This window comes from Chlorocebus sabaeus, chromosome 1 (assembly GCF_047675955.1).
Source record: "Chlorocebus sabaeus isolate Y175 chromosome 1, mChlSab1.0.hap1, whole genome shotgun sequence".
Classification (NCBI taxonomy): Eukaryota; Metazoa; Chordata; class Mammalia; order Primates; family Cercopithecidae; genus Chlorocebus; species Chlorocebus sabaeus.
In genome coordinates, this window is record NC_132904.1 from 67,152,482 (window position 1) to 67,163,207 (window position 10,726).

Genomic DNA, 10,726 nt, shown 5'->3' on the forward strand with positions numbered 1-10,726 from the left:
GTGGCTGGGAAGCTCCAACTGGGTGGAGCCCCCCAAAGTTCAAGGAGGCCTGCCTGCCTTTGTAGACTCCACCTCTGGGGACAGGGCATAGCCAAACAAAAGGCAGCAGAAACCTCTGCAGATGTAAATGTCCATGTCTGACAGCTTTGAAGAGAATAGTGGTTTTCCCACCATGGAGTTTGAGATCTGAGACCAGACAAATTGTCTGCTCAAGTGGGTCCCTGACCCCCAAGTAGCCTAACTGGGAGACATCCCCCACTAGGGGCACATTGATATATCACACTTCACACAGCTGGGCAGAGCTCTAAGAGGAAGCTTCAAGAGGAACAATCAGAGAGCAACATTTGCTGTTCAGCAATATTCACTCTTCTGCAGCCTCTGCTGCTGATACTCAGGCAAACAGGGTCTGCAGTGGATCTCAAGCAAACTCCAACAGACCTGCAGCTAAGGGTCCTGACTGTTAGAAGGAAAACTAACAAACATAAAGGACATCCACACCAAAACCCCGTCTGTATGTCACTAACATCAAAGACCAAAGGTAGATAAAACTACAAAGAGGGGAAACAGCAGTACAGAAAAGCTGGAAATTCTAAAAATCAGAGTACCTCTCACCATCCAAAGGAATGCAGCTCCTTGCCAGCAATGGAACAAAGCTGGACAGAGAATGACTTTGACAAGTTGAGAGAAGAAGACTTCAGACAATCAAACTTCTCCAAGCTAAAGGAGGAACTACAAACCCAGTGCAAAGAAACTAAAAACCTTGAAAAAAGATTTGACGAATGGCTAACTAGAATAACCAATGTAGAGAAGTCCATAAACAAACTGATAGAGATTAAAACCATAACACGAGAACTATGTGACAAATGCACAAGCTTCAGTAACCGACTTGATCAACTGGAAGAAAGGGTATCAGTGATTGAAGATCAAATGAATGAAATGAAGTAAGAAGAAAAGTTTAGAGAAAAGAGAGTAAAAAGAAGTGAACAAAGCCTCCAAGAAATATAGAACTATGTGAAAAGACCAAATCTATGTCTGATTGGTGTACCTGAAAGTGATGGGGAGAATGGAACCAAGTTGGAAAACACTCTTCAGGATATCATCCAGGAGAACTTCCAAAACCTAGCAAGGCAGGCCAACATTCAAATTCAGGAAGAACAGAGAATGCCACAAAGATACTCCTCAAGAAGAGCAACTCCAAGACATATAATTGTCAGATTCACCAAAGTTGAAATGAAGGAAAAAATGTTAAGGGCAGCCAGAGAGAAAGGTCGGGTTACCCACAAAGGGAAGCCCATCAGACTAACAGCGGATCTCTTGGCAGAAACTCTACAAGCCAGAAGAGAGTGGGGGCCAATATTCAACATTCTTAAAGAAAAGAATTTTCAACCCAGAATTTCATATCCAGCCAAACTAAGCTTCATAAGTGAAGGAGAAATAAAATCCTTTACAGACAAGCAAATGTTGAGAGATTTTGTCACCACCAGGACTACCCTACAAGAACTCTTGAAGGAAGTACTAAACATCAAATGGAAAAACCAGTACCAGTCACTGCAAAACCATGCCTAAATGTAAAGACCATCAATGCTAGGAAGAAACTGTTTCAACTAACAAGCAAAATAACCAGCTAACATCACAATGACAGGATCAAGTTCACACATAACAATATCAACCTTAAATGTAAATGGGCTAAATGCTCCAATTAAAAGACACAGGCTGGCAAATTGGATGAAGAGTCAAGACCCATCAATTTGCTGTAGCCAGGAGACCCATCTCACGTGCAGAGACACACCTAGGCTCAAAATAAGGAATGAAGGAAGAGCTACCAAGCAAATGGAAAACAAAAAAAGCAGGGGTTGCAATCCTAGTCTCTGATAAAACAGACTTTAAACCATCAAAAATGGTCCCATTTACATAATGGTAAAGGGATCAATCCAACAAGAAGAGCTAAATATCTTAAATTTATATGCACCCAATACATGAGCACCCAGATTCATAAAGCAAGTCTTTAGAAACTTACAAAGAGACTTAGACTCCACACAATAACCATGGGAGACTGTAACATCCCACTGTCAACATTAGACAGATCAATGAGACAAAAAGTTAACAAGGATATCCAGGAGTTGAACTCAACTCTGCACCAAGCAGACCTAATAGACATCTACAGAACTCTCCACCCCAAATCGACAGAATATACACTTCTCTCAGCATCAATTCACACTTATTGCAAAATTGACCATGTAGTTGGAAGTAAAGCACTCCTTAGCAAATGTGAAAGAACAGAAACTATAACAGAAACTGTCTCTCAGATCACAGTGCAATCAAACTAAGGATTAAGAAACTCAATCAAAACCACTCAACTACATGGAAACAGAACAACCTGCTCCTGAATGACTACTAGGTACATAACAAAATGAAGGCAGAAATAAAGATGTTTTTTGAAACCAATGAGAACAAAGATACAACATACAAGAATCTCTGGGACACATTTAAAGCAGTGTGTAGAGGGAAACTGATAGCACTAAATGCCCACAAGAGAAAGCAGGAAAGATCTAAAATTGACACCCTAACATCACAATTAAAAGAACTAGAGAAGCAAAAGCAAACACATTCAAAAGCTAGCAGAAGGCAAGAAATAACTAAGATCAGAGCAGAACTGAAGGAGATAGAGACACAAAAAAACCTTCAAAAAACCAGTGAATCCAGGAGCTGGTTTTTTGAAAAGATCAAAAAAATTGATAGACCACTAGCAAGACTAATAAAGAAGAAAAGAGAGAAGAATCAAATACATGCAATAAAAAATGCTAAAGGAGATATCACCACTGACCCCACAGAAATACAAACTACCATCAGAGAATACTATAAACACCTCTACACAAATAAACTAGAAAATCTAGAGGAAATGGATAAATTCCTTGACACATACACTCTCCCAAGACTAAACCAGGAAGAAGTGGAATCCCTGAATAGACCAATAACAGGCTCTGAAATTGAGGCAATATTAGTAGCCTACCAATCAAAAAAAGTCCAGGACCAGACGGATTCACAGCCAAATTCTACCAGAGGTACCAGGAGGAGCTGGTACCATTCCTTCTGAAATTATTCCAATCAATAAAAAAAGAGAGAATCCTCCCTAACTCATTTTATGAGGCCAACATCATCCTGATACCAAAGCCTGGCAGAGACACAACATAAAAGGAGAATTTTAGACCAATATCCCTGATGAACATCGATGCAAAAATCCTCAATAAAATACTAGCAAACTGAATCCAGTAGCACATCAAAAATCTTATCCACCATGATCAAGTTGGCTTCATCCCTGGGATGCAAGGCTGGTTGAACATATATTCAAGTCAATAAACGTAATCCATCACATTAACAGAACCGAAGACAAAAATCACATGATTATCTCAATAGATGCAGAAAAGGCCTTTGAGAAAATTCAACAGCCCTTCATGCTAAACACTCTCAATAAACTAGGTATTGATGGGACATATCTCAAAATAATAAGAGCTATTTATGACAAACCCACAGCCAATATCATACTGAATGGGCAAAAACCAGAAACATTCCCTTTGAAAACTGGCACAAGACAGGGATGCCCTCTCTCACCACTCCTATTCAACATAGTGTTAGAAGTTCTGGCCAGGGCAATCAGGCATGAGAAAGAAATAAACTGTATTCAGTTAGGAAAAGAGAAAGTCAAATTGTCCCTGTTTGCAGATGACATGATTGTATATTTAGAATACCCCATCATCTCAGCCCAAAATCTCCTTAAGCTGATAAGCAACTTCAGCAAAGTCTCAGGATACAAAACCAATGTACAAAAGACACAAACATTGTTATACACTAATAACAGACAAACCGAGAGCCAAATCATGAGTGAACTCCCATTCACAATTGCTTCAAAGAGAATAAAATACCTAGGAATCCAACTTACAAGGGATGTGAAGGACCTCTTCAAGGAGAACTACAAACCACTGCTCAACAAAATAAAAGAGTACACAAACAAATGGAAGAACATTCCATGCCCATGGGTAGGAAGAATCAACATCGTAAAAATGGCCATACTGCCCAAGGTAATTTATAGATTAAATGCCATCCCCATTAAGCTACCAATGACTTTCTTCACAGAATTAGAAAAAACTACTTTAAAGTTCATATGAAACCAAAAAAGAGCCTGCATTGCCAAGACAGTCCTAAGCCAAAAGAACAAAGCTGGAGGCATCATACCACCTGACTTCAAACTATGCTACAAGCCTACAGTAACCAAAACAGCATGGTACTGGTACCAAACAGATATAGACCACTGGAACAGAATAGAGTCCTCAGAAATAATACCACACATCTGCAACCATCTTATCTGACAAACCTGACAAAAACAAGAAACGGGGAAAAGATTCCCTATCTAATAAATGGTGCTGGGAAAACTGGCTAGCCATATGTAGAAAGCTGAAACTGGATCACTTCCTTACACCTTACACAAAAATTAATTCAAGATGGATTAGAGACTTAAATGTTAGACCTAAAACCATAAAAACCCTAAAAGGAAACCTAGGCAATACCACTCAGGACATAGGTATGGCAAGGATTTCATTTCTAAAACACCGAACGCAATATCAACAAAAGCCAAACTTGACAAATGGGATCTAATTAAACTAAAGAGCTTCTGTACAGCAAATGAAACTACCATCAGAGTGAATAGACAACCTACAGAATGGGAGAAAATGTTTGCAATCTACTCATCTGACAAAGGGCTGATATCCAGAACCTACAAAGAACTCAAACAAATTTATAAGAAAAAATCAAACAACCCCGTCAAAAAGTGGGCAAAAGATGTGAACAGACACTTCTCAAAAGAAGACATTTATGCAGGCAACAGACACATGAAAAAATGCTCATCATTACTCACCATCAGAGAAATGCAAATCAAAACCACAATGAGATACCATCTCACACCAGTTAGAATGGCAATTATTAAAAAGTCATGAAACAACAGGTGCTGGAGAGGATGTGGAGAAATAGGAACACTTTTACAGTGTTGGTGGGACTGTAAACTAGCTCAACCATTGTAGAAGACAGTGTGGTGATTCCTCAAGGATCTAGAACTAGAAATACCATTTGACCCAACCATCCCATTACTGGGTCTATACACAAAGGATTATAAATCATTCTGCTATAAAGACACATGCACACATATGTTTATTGTGGCACTATTCACAATAGCAAAGACTTGGAACCAACTCAAATGTCCATCAATGACAGACTAGATTAAGAAAATGTGGCACATATACACTATGGAATACTATGAAGCCATAAAAAAGGATGAGTTCATGTCCTTAGTAGGGACATGGATGCAGCTGGAAACCGTCATTCTCAGCAAACTATCACAAGAATAGAAAACCAAATACCGCATGTTCTCACTCATAGGTGGGAATTGAACAATGAGAACACTTGGACACAGGAAGGGGAACATCACACACTGGGGTCTGTTGTGGCGGGGGGGGGGGGGGATAGCATTAGGAGATATACCTAATGTAAATGATGAGTTAATGGGTGCAGCACACCAACATGGCACATGTATACATATGTAACAAACCTGCACGTTGTGCACATGTACCCTAGAACTTTAAGTTTAATAAAAAAGAAAATAAAAAAAGTCATACTCTAGATTCCTGAAGCTGATATAGAGAAATTGGGATTACATCGTGGCTCAATAAATTTAGCCTTGAAGGTATTGATTTAAGGATATATTCACAGCACTAAAAGGATTAAGTACACGTATCAACAAACTATCAAACTCATGCTAACTTTTGGCCATTCTTACCTGGGAAAACGGATGGCATTTCTCAGTCTCTAGGTTATCTTATAGGCATCCAGAAAGCATTCCAGCTATTCACTTGCCTCTTTCCACCATTAGACTGTACCTTTTCTGCAGTTCTTGACTTTATGAGTTTCATCATCATTATTATGTAGCACTGTGCCTAGCTCAATATATAGAATAGATATTGTTAATATTAACTATGAAAAAATAGGATGCCTCATTTTAAATCAGTGCTTCTCAAAATATCCATGGTAAATCCATTTTGATTTTGGTTTTTGATTTTTCCAGTTCACCTTGGATCAATATAATTTTATTGTTCTGACTTTATAGATAAAATTATGTGCTTCAGTACTACTGAGAAGTTGAATTGCTATAAACATCTTCAAACACTTTCCATTTTGGAACTTACCTCAGCACAGATAGGTAACAGACAGTTGCCAAACCAGCACTGGTTCATAGACCTCACTTTCAATAGCACACTACTAAATCAGTCCCTTCTTTATATTCTCTCCTTGACATTTTGTTCTGGAACTGAAATCTTGCCATTGATAAGACTATTATTCTTCTTCATTTAAAATATACTATACAATTATTTCCCTATGGAAACAGAAAGACAACATTGAGTATACAAGAGAGAAGACAGAAAAGAGAGATAGTGAGAATCAGCATGTACTTTGCAGCTAGAATAATGTGGCTTCAGATTTTGACTGTGCCCACTTACTTTCTATCTGAGCTTGATAGAGTTACATAAACCCTTTGTGCCTCCATGTATTTTTAAAAATTGAGAATAATAATAAATATAATACAAACCAACATTTGTTGAATGTTTACATTGTTTCAGGCTCCGGGTAACGTCTTACATACATGAAGTTCCTTAATCGCTGTAACTCTATGAAATAAGTAATATTCTCATCCAGAGATTGTATGTTAGAACAGTCAGTATTAAATACATTAGAAATCTCATCCCGGATTACACAGACAGTGAGTAGCACAGCCCGGACTTAAACCCAGAGATATAAGACATCTAAGCTTTTGCTTTCAGTATATTTACACATAGAGTGAATTCTAGGAGTAATGAGACAATACAGTATATCATACATCAGTTACTGAAGTTCATAGATGGTATTGTAGCTATCACTTGTACTGTTGATGCTTGATTGCTGCAGCTACCATCTTCACCTTTAAAGGGGAAAGTGAAGAAGACAGAAAGGGGATCAAGAAATAAACACAATCTTCTTCACCATCATACTTGTTTCTGAGGCCAGTCTTTATGTTCTTAAAGCACCAAAGATAAAGGCTGTGAAGAATTTATTTGTAAAACATAGATTGTGATTTAGAATATGTCATTGCCTAACTTTCAAGCATCCTAAATAGGTGAAAACACCCAAGACCTAAAAATCCTCAAGGAGTCTTGTTTATGCCTTGAGAATATTGGTCACTTAACACTGATTCTAGGACCTCTTTCCCCACATTGGAGAAGGTAGCACTAGGCCAAGTCTCTTAACAACATGAGGAATAGCTCTGCTCCAGATTCAGGGCTGTGACAGTGTTGGCAAACACTTAAGTCCCTCCAGACATGGCAGAGCTCAAGTTTCTCCACAAAGTCAAGAAAATATAAATACTATTTGATAGTTATATTATTTTTAAATGTCTGAAATGCACTTTTGTTTTTGTGCAATTAAGAAAAGGATAATAGAATTTATTTTTATGAATCTAAGCACCTATTTAAAGAAGTTCAATAAGTCTTCATGTACATGAAAGCAGCGTTTAAATGGAAATACTCTTTTCTTGCCCAGAAAATCTTTCTGAACTAATCTTCCAAACTTCTAAAGTAGACACTGGTTAGAGTAATAAATAGTGACACTGAAGTCTCAAAGAATCTAGTGTGTTAGGTTTCAACATTCAAAGTACAAATACTTTGAAAAAGTCATTTCGACCACATAAACAAATACACATAGCTCAATGTATATGTGTATCTCTGTTATTTCCAACTCTTATACTTATTTTGCCTTCAAACAAAACTAATCATGATTCTTTAAGCCCATACTCTGAGTGTCTTCACCATCTGTTTGCCTAACCCATTTAACCTCTTTTCTAAGGTACAGAAGACGTCTGTTCAGCTGAGACTTGGCCAACAAGCAAATTAACTATTTTGTATCTTGATATCTTCATCTGGAATCAGTGCATAACACTCTCTCTCATAGGACGTCATAATTATCAGATGAGAGAACATGTAAAAGGATCTAGCACCGTGTCTTTTATTTAGTGGATAGTCTATAAACAGAAGTTTTCTTATTCTCTATTATTCAATGTTCTTGAATACCCATAGTTGCATAGTTCTATTAAATTTATGATTAATTTCATGAAAATTCTAGATGCTAAGTAATATTACTTTCACTTTCAAAATAAAGAAATTGCAGCTAAGAAATATAAACAGAATACTCAGTATTCACGTAGCTGTTGCATGGAAGAGCTAAACCTTACCCTTAGTCTTTTGATCTTAAGTTATACAACATGGTTCGTGTCCCTGCTCACTTGTATACATTTATATTCTTAATTCTACAACTGGATCATCTTTCTGATTCATACTTTATTTAATAATATATTCTTCCCTGGTGTTTTCTTATTATTTCATGAGTACAGTTTGTTTCTTTCCTACTAAGCCCATGGAAGCCACTGCTAATTCTTGATCTAGAATATTAAATTAAATTAAATTAAGGAAGTTGAATTTAAAACACATAAAACTTATGGCCTATGTCTATTCAAAAGTCTTATTTAAAAATGGAATTTGTAATAACCTCTGCCTTTAGCTGTTATATGCTGTCTTAAATGTAGAGTTACAGAACAGTACAATGAATAGTTCTTGTAGATACCACCCTTTCTATATTAGACAATGGACAATTTGGTACAGGAAAAAAAAGTATTCTCTATGAGCAGAGAGATCTTTCTTTGCCCAATTAAAGTCACACAGAAAATGTAAATAAATAAATGAATCTTTATTTTTCATAGTCATAATTGAGCTTTACAGAATAGCTGCTTCTCTCAAACAGGCAGACTCTAACCTTCTGCTGTAATCTTGGTTTCAACAATCATCTGGAAGATCTTCCTTCGTATTTCTTTGGTTTTCACAGTATAGACTATGTGGTTTAGCACGGGGGTACAACAAGGCATGCATTTGCCATGAGGGCATGAGTCAGGGGTGACAGGTGCTTTCCAAAGCAATGAATAACAGACACCCCAATGAGTGGCACATAGAAGATGAGTACAGCACAGATGTGTGAAACACAGGTGTTGAGTGCCTTCAGTCAACCCTCCCTTGAGGCAATAGCCATTACTGTTTGAAGTATAAACACATACGAGAGGAGGATGGAGAGGGAGTCAGAACCCTTGGTGAAGATGACAGCGATGAGGCCATAGAGACCGTTGACGGGGGTGCTGGCACAGGCAAGGTGCATAACGTCTTGGTGGAGGCAGAAGGAGTGGGAGAGGATGTTGGAGTGGTAGAAGGGGAGCCTCTTGATGAGGAAAGGCACAGGGAAGACAACACAGACTGCCCTTGACAAAATGACTAACCCTGTTTTGCAGACCACACCATTGGTTATAATGGTGCTGTACCTGAGAGGGGTCCAGATTGCCACAACCTGATCAAAGGCCATTGCCACCAGCACGCCAGATTCAATGACTGAGAAGGTGTGGATGCAGTACATCTGAACAAGACAGGCATCAAAGGCAATGAACTTTTAGTTAAACAAGAATACGCCTAGCATCGAGGGCAAAGTACAGAGGGCAAGCCCCATGTCTGCCAAAGCCAGCATGCACAGAAAGTGGTACATAGGGATATGTAGAGATGATTCAGACGTGATGGTAGAGATTATGATGCTATTGCCAAAGAGGGCAATAACATATACAGCACCCAGCAGAAATGTCATCCAGTAATACTTTTGCTCAAGCCCTGGAACTCCAGTGAAGACAAAGTAAGGTGTTGGAAGTGGGAGTAGTTATTATCTGCATGGTGCCAATGTGAGATAGTCATGGGAAAGGAATTCATGGGATCCTGATGAATGGCTTCCAAAAATACAGTGACAAAGATAAATGATACATTAGACTCTGAATTCCTTGAGAGTGGAGCCATTTTTTCCCCACATAACTGTGTATTTCAGGGGGTAGGGGAGGCAAAATTTAAGAGGCGACAGAATCCCTAAAATCATTACTCCAAGGTGCATCGTGTTGAGTAAGGTTCTACTGACCTAAGGGAAAATGACTCACCCAAGAATAAGTAAGTCATATTCAGCTTCAAGCAGACACTGTAGCACCAACCCATGTAGTAAAATATATTCTGCCTCTCCTGCTACTTTTTTCCTTGTTTCTAATCAATGTCTTATAAGCTATTGAGTCAGAAGCTGGGGACATAATAATTTAGCCACTATGAATATAACTGAGTCAAGATGAAATATGAATAGTTTGATTATCTACAAAAAATGCCACTCCCATTCATCACACTTCTTATATCCAGGGCTTACACGAAGGCAATATATCTTGTGCCGAGGGCAGGGGTGGAAATACCCCTTGCACGAACCTAGCTTCTCTTTATGCATTCTCCTCCTTTGTTTCCCCAGAGCCTCAGAATCATTCTCAACCCAAGAACTACAGACACTTTACTCATTCAAAATTAAAAATGTTGGTTTCCAGCTGCATCCATGTCCCTACAAAGGACACAAACTCATCCTTTTGTATGGCTGCACAGTATTCCATGGTGCATATGTGCCACATTTTCTTAATCCAGTCTGTCACTGGTGGACATTTGGGTTGATTCCAAGTCTTTGCTATTGTGAATAGTGCCGCAATAAACATACATGTGCATGTGTCTTTATAGTAGCATGATTTATAATCCTTTGGGTATATACC

General features: G+C 38.3%; 1 pseudogene; it reads right to left on the minus strand.

Moving 5' to 3' along the window:
* Positions 1 to 8,878: 8,878 nt before the first annotated feature.
* On the minus strand, positions 8,879 to 9,953 carry LOC103247935 (olfactory receptor 51H1-like; annotated as a pseudogene).
* Between the last annotated feature and the right edge of the window lie 773 nt (positions 9,954 to 10,726).